The following is a 12,890-nucleotide window of genomic DNA, read 5'->3' on the forward strand; positions in this document are numbered from 1 at the left end:
TGCACAGCCTCAGGGCTCAGCCAGCTAGAACTCACTGCCTCTCCACTTTGGAGCTAAAATAAAACTGCTTTCTTTCCAGATTACCCAGTCTGCGGCACTGTGTTATCAGGCACAGGAAACGGACTCAGTCCGTAGGAAGAGCCATGCTACAAGGACCCCAGCCAGAAAACTGCGGGGACTCAGGGAACCGCTAGGGAGATGGTGGGGGCGCACAGACCACAGCTTCTCCGGGCAGGAACCCCGCACGTGCAGTGCCGGTTCTCTTATTGCTCTCAGACTCACCGCACAACGGGGGAGATGCGGGCTGCAGGGCCCGGACTACGCTGGAGTCGCTGCTTGCGGGGACGGGACGGGTCGGGATGCCCCGGGTCCTGGGTGCTGCCCAGCCCCTACACTGGACTGGGGAGGGTCCAGGGAGGAGCCGTCCCAGCAGGGCGCTCGGGTCTGCAAGTCTAGAGCTGACCACGGGGAGGCCTGGGGCTGACTGCTGTCCTGTTCTGCGGATTCCGCCAGGGACACACGTGTCCCCACTGACGCCCAGCCCACACTCACCATCCCCCAGCTCCCAACGTGTCCCGACACCCTCCTTGCCGGGTCCTGAAGCGAAGACAGACCGCGGAGAGCAGATCTGAGCCGCTCACCGCCTGTCTCCGCCGGTCAGCAGAACACTTCTGCAATCCCGCGAGATTTCCTGGTGTTGCTAGGAGGGTGCCTGCTGAGGGCACAGTTGGCACAGCCGCTGAGTCAGCATGACGTAACAGGAGACGCAACCAATCAGAATCCTCTGTGTCGGTGGGGCCCGTGGGGATGGAGGTTTGAGTTCAGGTCTGAAGCCCAGCGCCTCCCTGAAGCTGCAGGCAGGCGCCCTCCTGTGGGCCCACCTCCTGGAGGCCCTCCTGCCTCACCTGTCCAGTGCCTGCGAGCACGCTGCGGTTTCAAGCTCCAGTGGCCCGCTGCAGGTGAGTACAATCCACGGCTCTGCCTCTGGACTCCATCTGCTGATTATTTTCTTCATGTCCTCAACTCACTTTTCTGTTACACCGTTTGTATTCTTTTAAATACTCCTTTAATTGATGTATGTTTACAGGTACTGCATAGACTAGTCCTCTACTGGCTCGTTTTTTCTGTTATCTATTTGCTTCCTAGTCTGCCTTTTGTCGTTTAATAACATTTTCTGGATTTGGTGTGGTTTTTTGATGGTACATAGTAACTCTGAATTTTATTTATCCAGTAATTTGAATCTTGGACCCAGTAATTTTGTAAATGTTGTATCTGGGCCTGGATTATGTTGAGCTATCTGTGCGTACATAGTGTGACTTATGTATATTGTGGTTTAAAAGTAGATCCATGAACCTTGTGCTTCCAGTGTGTTTCCATGACCACACCTCCAGTGCCATGTTGGATACAGACAGTGAGAAGAGGCAATGTTGGCTGAGCCCACTCCCAGGAAAAAGCTTTCATTGGTTCTGTATAGCTTGTGCTCTTCGTTGTAGGTTCATTTTAGACTATCTTGATCAGATAAGGATATTACTTTTTTTTTTTTACTATTCTGTTAGTTGTTTTTATAGCTAGATGCTGGAATTTATTAAATACTTTTAAACATTTAATCTAAGTAATCCCATGGATTTTCTTCACCTACATGAACGATTTAAATGGTTTCTTTGGGAAGGGTTGCCATTCTTACATTTTATTTAATCTCACTTGTTATTAAAACATTATGTTTCCATATAGTTTGATTCCTATAATAATATTTTGCTTACATTTTAATTTTGGTTATGAAAAAGATGATTTTTAATTTCATGTCCTGGTTCAGATGCAAAATTGATGTAATCTGGCTTCACAAAAGAAATTTTAAGAATGTTCTCCAATTTATTTCCCCAGTTTATTTGTACTGTTAGTGAGTATGGGAAATTTGTTTTTTTCTCTCTTAAATGTTTAGAATGCACCATAAATCTGCCCCTGAAAATTTGCATATGGAACTCCCTGTTTATTGATTGGTTGGTTGGATTTTTCAAGAATTGATTGAACTTTTTTAGTTTACATAGTAGTTTTACTATTTTAATGTTATATTTGTGTTTCAATAAATGGTTTTCTAATATAGTGGATTTTGTCTCTATAGTGAAACGTTTATTCCTATTTCATAAGATCCTCTTGGCATTTTGTTACAGTCTATAATAAACTCTTAAAAATGAATGTTTTGATTCAAAATGGTCCTTTATCAGTTTTGCCTTTTATTTCCTTAATCACTCTCCTTGATGGTTTATTAATGTTGCTACTATTTTTAGACTCCTTTATGATTGTTTCTGTACTGTGTTGTTACAGGCATTTCGTTGGTATCTGCTGCTACCCATTTTCTTTCCTTTATTTGGAGCCTTCTAGGTTTTATTTCCTTTTAACTTCTTGAGAAGGAATCTGAGATAGTTATCAATCTTCTATTCTAACGTGTTCACTAAAGGCTCTAAATTCCTCTAAGTACTGATGCTTCTGGTATCTCCTGTTTTCCCTCCTGTCTTTTCCAAATCTTATACCTGCAGATCCTCTCTGGCTCCCAGAATCTCCACCTTCACATTCCTGCAGTCACCCCAGTCTTCCTGCTCCATTCCTGTGCCTAAAACCACGGTGGTGTTTCTGTTATCAACATCGCACACAACTGCGATCCATGGGTGCCCTTGAGTGCTCTCAGTTTTAAATCCTCTCTCTGTAGCCCACGCCAGCTCTCAGTCTGTCTTCCTTGTGCGCACAGTATGTGCCAGCTGCCTGAGTCTCCATCCCTTGTACCTGGAACACTGTTCCTTGAGTGTCTTTCCCAGAGAACCTCTCTGTCTGTCCTGCCTAAAGGCCCTGTCTCTGTTCCGAAAGGCCCTTTCCACCCATCTGTCAATCAGGCACAGAGCCTGTCTCTCTGTCTACCATTTCCAAATGCCTGTCCATCTGACTTTCCCAAAGGACAAGTCTGTGTGTCTGTCTCTTTTGCCCTGAGGCCATCTTTGTGTATTTGTCTTGTCCACACTTACTGTCTCTCATTTCCAGAGGTCCTGTATGCCTTTCTGTCTTGCTCAGAGGTCATGTCTTTCTGCCTTGCCCAGAGGCCCGGTCTGTCTCTCCTGTCCAGAGCACCATCTGTCTTGCACAGAGTCCCTGTCTGTGTGTATCTCGGTCTTGCCCAGAGACCCCCTCTGTCTAGCTAGATCAGATAGGGCATGTCTCGTGGCCCTGTCCACCCATCTGCAAGGAGGCCCTGTACCTCTGTCCACCTTTCCATAGCCCTGTCCATCTGTCTGCTTCCCAGAATCCCTGTCTGTCTCTCTTGCCCAGAGGCCCTGTTTGTCCATTTGTCTGTCTTGTCCGGAGTTCCTGTCTGTCATTTCCATAGGCCCTTTATGTCTGTCTGTCCATCTCTCCCTGAGGCCTTGTGTCCTGTCTATCTTTCCCACATGTGCTGCCTGTCTTGCTCAGAAGCCCTGTGTGTGTTTCACTCTGCCTTACCCAAAGGCCCTGTCTGTGTATCTGTCATGCCTAGAGGCCCTGTCTGCCTGTCTCTCCTGTCAGAGCTCTGACTGTCTTGCACAGAGTCCCTGTGTGTCTGTGTCTCAAAGGCCCTGTCTTCTGTCTTAGACAGCAGCCCTGTCTGTGTCCCTGTGTTGTCCAGCTGCCCTTGGTGTCTGTCTTGCCCTGATGCACTGTTTGTCTTGCACAGAGAACCTTTATCAGTGTGTCCATCTTGTATGGATGCCCTGTTTGTACTTCTCAAAGGTCCAGCCTGTCTCTCTTGCCCCAAGACTCCACCGGTCTCTCTTTCTCAGAACCTGAATTTGTCATGAGCAGAGACCCAGAGACCCAGAGACCTTGTCTGCCTTTCTGTCTTGTCCAGAGGATCCATCTGTGTGTCTGTCTCAGGCATCATTTGTCTTATTCAGAGTCCATGTGTGTCTTGCCCAGAGTACATGTCTTTCTGTCCATCTTTTCTAAAGGTCCTGTCTTCCCAGAGGCCCTGTCTGTCTGTCTTGTCCAGAGGCCCTGTCTACCTGTCTGTCAATCAAGCACAGAGACTCTGTTGGTCCACCTTTCTCATAGACCTATCTTCCTGTCTTTACCATAGAGTCTGTCTATTCCATAGGCCCTATCTTTCTGCCTTGCTCAGAGGCCCTCTTCCCCTGAGTCCCTGTCTGGCTGTTTCCCGAGAGGCTCAGTCTGTGTGTCTGTCTCACCCAGAGGCCCTGACTCTCAGTTTCTCTCTTTCTGAGGTCCGGTCTGTCTTGCCTACAGACCCTGATGTTCTGCTTTTCTTATCCAGAGGCCTTGTCTGTCTCTCCACATTGTACAGAGACCCTGTCTTTCTGTATGTCTTGCAGAGCCCGTGAGCATCTGTCTTTCAGTGGCCCTGTCCGCCTGTCCATCTTATCCAGTGCTTTCTCTGTCTGTATGTCTCAGAGTCCCTGTCTACCTTGCCCAGAGGCCCTGTCTGTGTATTTGTCATGCCCAGGATCTTTTTGTCTGTTTTGTCCAAAGGCCTTGTCTGTCTCGCCCACAGGCCCTGTCTCTGTGTGTGCCCCTCTTGCCCAGAGGACCTGACTGTCTTGCCAGAGTCCATCTGCCTATGTGTTTTACACAGAGTCCCTGTCTGTCTGTCTGTCCCCCTTGCCCAGAGGACCTGAATGTCTGTCTTGACAAAGACCCTTTCTGTCCCCACGACTTGCCCTGAGACCCTGTTGCTGTCTTGTCCAAAGGCATTGTCCGTATATATGTCATGCCCAGAGACCCTGTCTGTCTTACTCAGATGCTCTGTCTTCCTGTGTGTCCATCCTGCCTACAGGCCTTCTTCTGTCTGTTCCGACCTGAGCCCCTGTCTGTGTGTGTTGCCCTAAGCCTCTGTATCTGTGCCCATCTTACACAGAGGCCTTGTCCTATATATGTATCTGTCTTGTGTAGAGGCCTTATTTGTCTTTCTTTCCCAGAGGCCCTGTCTGTCTGTCTCTCTGTGTCTTGCCTTGAGACCCTGTTTTTCCATCTTGCCCAGAGGCCATGAGTGTCTGTCTTTCAGTGGTCCTGTCTGCTGTCCATTTGGCCTAGAGGATGACTGGTCTGGATGTCTTAATCAAAGTCATCTCTGTCTATCTTCCCCAGAGGCCCTGGCTGGCTAGCTGTCTGTCCTGACCAGAAGCCCTGTCTGTGTGTTCGTCTTACCCAGAGGAGCTGTCTGCCTGTGTTTCCGTCTTGCCCAGAGATCTTGTTTTGTCTGTCTGTCTCTCCTGCCCGTAGTGCCTGTCTGTGTTCTTGCACACAGCCCCTGTATCTGTGTATTAGTCTGGGGCAGAAGCCTTGTTTTGTATGTGTGCATGTCTTGTACAGTGGTCCTTCCTGTCTGTCTTGCCCAAAGGATCTGCATCTCTTCCCAGGGACCCTGTTCACCTGTGCAACTGTCAAACACAGAGACTCTGTCTTTCCTGTCCACAGGTTCTGTCTGCCTCTCTTGTGCGGAGTGCCTGTCTGTCTTTTTGCCTCTCCAATAGTCCCTATCTGTCTCTCCATCTAGCCCAGAAACTTTGTCTTTCTCTTTATCTTGCTCAGAGGCCCTGAGTGTCTTTCAGTGGCCCCATCTGTCCACTTGCCCAGAGGGCCACTGGTCTGTATGTCAGTCTTAATCATATGCCTTGTCTGTCTGTGTTGCCTGGAGGCCCTGTCTGTTCCTTTGTCTTTCCCAGAATCCCTGTCTCTCTGTGTATCTTTCTTGCCCAGTTGTCCTGTCTTTCTTGCCCAGAACTCCTGTCTCCATGTCCATCTGGCTCAGAGGCCCTGTTTGTCTTGTGCAAAGGCCCTGTTTTGCCTTTTTGCCCAATGTCCTATCTGTCTATATGTCTGTCAGTTGTCTGAGGCCTTGTCTGTGTCTCTGTCTTACCTGGAGGCCCTGCCTGTCTGTGTGCCTTGTCAAAAGGCCCTGTATGTCTCTCTGTCTTTTCCAGAGCTCTAGGAGCTCTAGGCAGGATTGATGTCACACAGCAAGCCAAGGCTTTGCCTAAGAAATCATGATAGGACCTGTCCCTTCCTCCCACTGTCCCCACTTTCCTGCCCCTCACATGATGGCTCCCCTTGCTGCCCCTCCTCCATTATGCATCCAACACAGAGGCCTCTCCCTTTCCTCCATATATTCAGAGTCAACCTGCCCCTCCTATCTCAATGCTGGCCACATCTTCCAGGAAAATTCTAGAATCATTTCTTGCTTTTTGGAGAGCCCACTAATCTGAATCTGCAGCTCTGCCCTGCAAGAACCCTTGGCCTGCTCTGCTGTCCTTTTATCTTCTCTCCTACACCAAGGAGGGAGCAGTCTGGTCACCATGACAGCCACCTGTCTAGAGCCACTGGGCAAAAAGAGACCCACAGATGGCACTGAATTGGCTGGATGGTGGGAAGAGCAATGATGAGGTAGGGCTTCGAGAAGGAGTAAGAATGGGAACTGATGGGCCCCAGGCTATCTTCCCATCCCTGATCTCTGCTAGCCTCACTGTCTCTCTTCTGACTCTTCCTTCCAATTACAAGACATAACAAAACAAAACAAAACAGGCCGGTGCCTTGGCTCAAGGCTAATCTTCCGCCTGTGGTGCCGGCACACCGGATTCTAGTCCTGGTTGGGGCGCCGGATTATGTCCTGGTTGCCCCTCTTCCAGTCCAGCTATCTGCTGTGGCCCGGGAAGGCAGTGGAGGATGGCCCAAGTGCTTGGGCCCTGCACCTGCTTGGGAGACCAGGAAAAGCACCTGGTTCCTGGGTTTGGATCAGCTCGGTGAGCTGGCTGCAGCGCGCTGGCCGCAGCGGCCATTGGAGAGTGAACTAATGGAAAAGAAGGAAGACCTTTCTCTCTGTCTCTCTCTCTCTCTCACTGTCCACTCTGCCTGTCAAAAAAAAAAAAAAAAGACATAAGACATTCTGTGTGTGTGTGTGTGTGTGTGTGTGTGTTTATGTGTGTGTGTGTGTGTGTCTTTCTCCTTGTTAGAAAGATCCCAAGGCAGGACTCTGCTTGGCCTCCATGGATAGGTGCTCATCTGTCGCCTGCAGCACTGTGGTCAGGAGCAGGCTGCCGAAGAGTAGGTGTAGCCTTGGGGCAGGAGGAGGAGTTTCCAGAAATGAGAATGGCCTCAAGGTTGGGCAGGTAACAGATGTCAACTCCATACCTGCTCCACACCCTGGGCAAGCCCCCTGCTTCTCCAATGAATGCAGAAAGCCATGCCCAACACCTGGCCAGAGGCACAGGTGTGGGGAAGATGGGGGAGGGGATGTGGTGGATGGGACAGGACAGGCAGAGGGAGTGAGTCTCGAGAATTTGGGGCTAAGGATGTCTTTCTTTCTTTTTTCTTTTCTTTTTATTTTTTTTGACAGGCAGAGTGGACAGAGAGAGAGAGAGAGAGAGAGAGAGAGACAGGTCTTCCTTTTTTTCCTTTGGTTCACCCCACAGTGGCCACTGCAGCCAGCACGATGTGGCCAGCACACTGAGCTGATCCGAAGCCAGAAGCCAGGTGCTTTTCCTGGTCTCCCATGCCGGTGCAGGGCCCAAGGACTTTGGCCATCCTCCACTGCACTCCTGGGCCACAGCAGATAGCTGGACTGGAAGAGGAGTGACCGGGACAGAATTCAGTGCCCCAACTGGGACTAGAACCCGGTGTGCCAGTGCCGTAGGGGGAGGATTAGCCTATGGAACTGCGGCACCAGCCAAGGATGTCTTTCCATGAACCCCTGCCTGGAATCCATGAAGATGCTCCATTCGTTCAAGGTCATGGAGCTCATAAGAACAAGCTGAGCTCTGCTGAGCATGTGAGGGCAGGCAGCTGACACTCGGGAAGAGGCACAGCTGTCACCTCCCTGGTGTGGATCAGGAAGATGAGGCACAGATATTGAAATGACTGACCAAGGTCATGGGGTTAAAGGGTGTCAAGCCTGGACTTGAACCCAGGACAGTCTGAGCTCTAAATATAGCAGAGCCAAGGGTTGAATCTGGTAGCTCCACGGCCTTCATGGCTCTGAGGAGTCAAGGCTGGGGCAGGGCATTTCCCCAAATTCTGGGGTCACATTGGAGCAGCCTTCTTGTAATTCTTGTTTCTACTGTCCCAGAGGTTTCTCTGCCTCGATAACACTAATGGAAACAATTTAACAATGCAGAAAAACTTAGATCATTAAAAGAACCAAAAAGGTCACTTATATGAAATTTAATTTATTTTCATATCAGTAGCTGTCAGTTCAAAGAACTTAATTTCATGAATCTGCTGCCTATGACCACAGAGTGTGACTTTTGGATTGGAGGTAGAGCACATGATATCTGAGCCCCCCCTCTCCTGCAATGGGCCCTCTATCAGTGTGTGGAGGAGGGGTTGGCAGCCAGCCTGAGGGGTAGAGGGGGCCTGAGCAGAAGAGGGCACTGCAACTGGGCAGAGTTTATCACACAAGAAGGGATACCAGCAGGCTGGGCTGCAGACCCATGGGCCTTGCGTCTTCACACTGGCTCAGCCACCACATCCTCCCTGTAGACTTTTCAGCCCTGGTGAACAGTTGCAGAAACAGTCTCAGAGGATCTCCCTCACTGTAGTTGGATAATCAGACCCAAACCCTGGTTTATTACACTCCCAAAGCCATGTTTTTATATCACCACGTGGCCTCTGAGCCTGTGCATGGCATCTCATAAAATCAGAGAGACTGGGGCCCACAGAGGCAGGGGACCTCAGGTGGCAGGGCTATGGCCCTTGTCTGGTTGAGCTGCATGCATGGCTCACTGCTCCTTGGGCAGAGTCACTCCTGCTGGCCCCTGCACAAGAAGAGAAAGTGACCACGCCCTAGAGCAGATTCTCCCAGTGCTTCCTGCTCCCAGGCAGTGGGCTGATCACCAAGGAAGAGTTGTGTGGGGCAGGTGGTGCTGTCACCCTGCCTCCTGCACAGAGGAGTCAGAGGGCTTGTGCAGCACCACCAAGGGCTCCCCCCGATTAGTCATACAGGGCATGCTGACTCCCAAGAGCACTGTGGACTGGTGGTACTGTCACCCTCCCCTCTGCACAGACTGTGCAGTGCCTACAGGGACTCCCCCAGGGTCAGTCACACAGGACATGTGCGGTCCACTCCCCAACATTTTCACTCTGCCAAGATGAGCACGGTGCCCATCCAAACCACCAAGAAATCTGCCCAGGAGTGTCGCTCCCCGTCTTCGTGGAGGAGCGACACTAGACCCTGCGCTGTTCTTTTGTCTGCTCGGCCCTCCCCGGGTTTGCTGCTGGTTCTTCCCGGGTTGGCTACTGTCCCTTCCACCTCCGTGGAAGGGCGGTTCCCCCTAGCCACTTTCCCCACTTCCGCGGGGGAGCGGCACACCGCCGGCCGGCTCTCTCAGGGGCTGCACAGGTGTTCCTTCAGATAGATGTTCCTGGTGCATGTTGTCTCTCTCCTCCTTTATAGTCCTCTTCCACCAATCCCAACTCTGCTACCCACATGCCGAGTATGCTGCTCTCCTCCAATCAGGAGCAGGTTCAGCTCCTGTGGGTCATCACTCAAGTTGGCGAGAGGCAGCTGCGTAGAAGTTGTTACTCCCTTCTCAGCGCCATATTGTGGGAGAGCAGATGCATAGAATAAGTCTTAATTCCAGTAACAGTCTAGTCTGAGTTGCTCCCCACACAGGAGAACCTTGAGCTACAGGGCATAACCCCAGAACCTTAAGGCCAGCCAGGATTCCGTCCATTCTACAGACACAGAACTGATGGCCTAGGAAGTGGAGAGCCCTCAGCCATGCAGGGTCAGCTTCTGTGCCCATGAGGGCCCAGATCTCCCAACCTTGATGGTTGGGCTCAGGTTTTGCAAGACCTACAAGTCCAACTGGTCCCAGGCTGGGGGCCTGTCCTGCATCACATGGGCTATGCGTGCCCCACTTCTTTGTGATTCGAATAACAGAATCTGTGAGGGAAAGAATCCTTCCAACAGCAGAGTCAGGGGTGTGTAACCTGGTTAAGCACCCCTCCCTTGGAAAATGATCTAAAGCCACAAAATAACACCAAAGAATCCTCAGTAAAGGTTCCTGGGCAAATGACCACTAATTTACTGTAAAAAGACTGAGCAATTCAGAATCATTAAAATATAAATAAAAAGTCGTGGTTTTTTGATTTGTCACATTAAAGATAAGGGAGAGAACATGTTTGACGGATGATCTCACTGAACAACAGTTGGTCTCTGAATCACACTCCCAGCAGTTGGATGCTGCTGGGCTGCTGGCTCCCATGCTGGGCCCAGGCACTCAGGACAGAGAAGGGCTGTGGGGTACAGAGAGAGAGGCAGCCTGGCCACAGCTTCACCATCCTCCATCTGCCCCATGGCACACCCTGCCACCCACCTCTGAAGAGGGGCAGGGCCAATGCACTCCTCCTCTGGCCTGCCCCTGTGCTGGAGGAGGGGGGCAGGGCCCTCTGCCATGGAGGTGTCAGCCTGGCTGTTGGGCCAGAAAATGGGCAAGAGCAGAAAGTCGAGGCCCTGAAACAGGCTATGAGGTTGTGGGGTTAGGAGAGGCACGGACCACAGCTTAAAGGAGGCAGGCCCTGGACCCAGGGACTCTGGCAGGGGATCTGTTCACCTAGGACCATGGGGCAGTCCACCTCATAGCTCACCTGCCCTAGAGGGCCAACCTCCATGCCCAGAATCTGCTCCTCCCATCAGGGCTTTCTCCTGGGGGCCCCTCCTCTCTTACCCCCTCCAGTGCTTCTCCCTCCGCTTCCTCTCTCCTTTCTTCCACACAAGCACATTGGACATCTGTACCTGTCAGGCCTGTGGTAGGCATGGTCCCTCCCCTCACTCCAGGAGCAAGTTGCCCTTTCTGACTTTGAGATGGTTCTTTGAACGCCCAGTTCTCCCTGGCTTCTGGCTGATTTGGTTGTTGCTTGGGGGATTTGAATGCAGACCCCTCAGCTGCCTACATCACCTGTGGAAACCATGTGGTCCACGGCCACCCCTGCAGAGTTCTTGGTTGCTGATGCCTGCTCCACAGCAGTGCCCCTGGCTGCAATGTGAGGGAAGTCTACGACAAAGGGCTATGACTTTGAATGGGGTCACTTTTAGAGGCAACTTGGGCCACTTGGGATTCCCAGCCCACAGTCCTCAGTCTCATCTCAAGGGTGTCACAAGTTCAATGTGGAACCAGGCCCAACAAGCTGGGTGGTCCCATTTCTATAGGACTAAAGCCTCACTGTACACTCTGATGCCTAACACAACCACCCAGGTGTTTGTGAAACTCAGAAGTAATAGGCAGTTAAGACACTGAGGCAAAAAATATCCTACATGAAGGATCACTATGAGTGAGACCCCAGTGGGAAGAAGGGGCCATGAAAGGAGGTAGTTTTCTCTGAAGGGAGGAGAGAACTTCCACTTTGCTTAAAGCTCTGTATAAATGATGACGGAGTTTGTGGACTCAAAAGGCTTCCATAGCCTAAGCAACTCATGGCAAGAGCCTTGGGTGATCACAGACGTCATAGATAAGAGTGTCAATTGTTAAATGAATCACAGAAGTCACTGTGCACTTACTCCTGATGTTGGACCTCTGTCCTTAATGAGTTGTACCATGAGAATTAACTGCAAAACTTGTTCTCAAACAGTACTTCATATGCTGTTTGTGTGTGGCGGGGGGCGGGATGCAAACAGTTGAAATCTTTACTTAGTATAGAGATGATCTTCTGTAGATAAGTTAATTAAAAATGAATCTAGGGACCGGCGCCGCAGCTCAATAGGCTAATCCTCCGCCTACAGCACCAGCAACCTGGTTCTACTCTCGGTTGCCCCTCTTCCAGGCCAGCTCTCTGCTATGGCCCGGGAGTGCAGTGGAGGATGGCCTGAGTCCTTGGGCCCTGCACCCGCATGGGAGACCAGGAGAAGCACCTGGCTCCTGGCTTCGGATCAATGCAGTGCACCGGCCACAGCTCGAAAGCAACAGCGGCCACTGTGGGGTGAACCAAAGGGAAAAAAGGAAGACCTTTCTCTCTGTCTCTCACTGTCCACTCTGCCTGTCAAAAAAAAAAGAAAGAAAAAAAGAAAAAATGAACCTTAATGAAGAATGGGATGGGAGAAGGAGTAGGAGGTGCAACAGGAGTGGATATGGGAGGGTGGGTATGGGGAGAAGAATCACTATATTTCTAAACTTGTACCTATGAAATTTGCATTCATTAAATAAAAGCTTTAAAAAAAGAAAGAAAAGAACAGGCAGTACTGCTTGTGCAAAAGAGCCAGAACCCTCTAGGAAACCATGCATGGGCCTCAGGAGCCCATCCAGCCCAAGAGAAATGACCAGGACTGGAAAGTGCCAACTGGGCTTTAACTCATCGGGCACTCATCCTCAAAGCACTGGAAAAGTGATTCTCATTTAATCAGCATTTTGAAGGACAAAGCCTGTGTGGAGATGGGTGTAGCCATGGGAGTGAGCACACCCCTCCTTTCTCACCCCAGGACATGGTCAGAGCTGTCTCCGTGCCTGGATCTGGTGCAGACCTGTCCCTTAGGGCAGAGTGATAGCACTGTCCCTGGCCTGTCTTGATTGAGTTTCCAGTTCTGAAGCAGCCCGGGGTGGGGGTACTTGGAATGTCTGGGTCTGCAGGTTCCATCCTGAAGCCCAGCCTGGGCCTTCAGACGCAGGTGGTGAATGTCCTCCATGGCCATGATCCCATCCTACTAGCAGGTGTGCAGACGTTTGTTTGAAATTGCTGGCATCAATTGGTAAAGGGCTGTTGTATGAAACACTGCTGCCTGAGTATTCCTGTCTGCCCAGAAACTCCAAACTGCAAGGCTAACCTTAACAGGCTCTCCTTGTGTTCAGGATAGATGATGAGATTCTGGCATGTTTTATTTGCAGTAACATCTAGTGTTGTAGATGGCAAACCCTGATGAGTGAGTA

The 12,890-nt window shown here is 50.6% G+C and overlaps 2 long non-coding RNA genes across 3 annotated transcripts in view; one reads left to right on the forward strand and one right to left on the reverse strand.

Annotated features, from left to right (window-relative positions):
- Nucleotides 1-722, reverse strand: part of LOC138847183 (uncharacterized) — a 95,170-nt gene extending 94,448 nt beyond the window's left edge. The window contains exon 1 of the long non-coding RNA XR_011384829.1: nucleotides 553-722. This is a non-coding gene — a long non-coding RNA (uncharacterized lncRNA). The remainder of the gene's footprint in view (nucleotides 1-552) is intronic.
- Nucleotides 723-755: 33 nt separating this feature from the next.
- The window catches only part of LOC138847182 (uncharacterized), a 72,804-nt gene continuing 60,669 nt past the window's right edge, over nucleotides 756-12,890 (forward strand). For both annotated transcript variants that reach the window (XR_011384827.1, XR_011384828.1), the window contains exon 1: nucleotides 756-959. This is a non-coding gene — a long non-coding RNA (uncharacterized lncRNA). The remainder of the gene's footprint in view (nucleotides 960-12,890) is intronic.

Source organism: Oryctolagus cuniculus, chromosome 20, assembly GCF_964237555.1.
Source record: "Oryctolagus cuniculus chromosome 20, mOryCun1.1, whole genome shotgun sequence".
NCBI lineage: Eukaryota > Metazoa > Chordata > Mammalia > Lagomorpha > Leporidae > Oryctolagus > Oryctolagus cuniculus.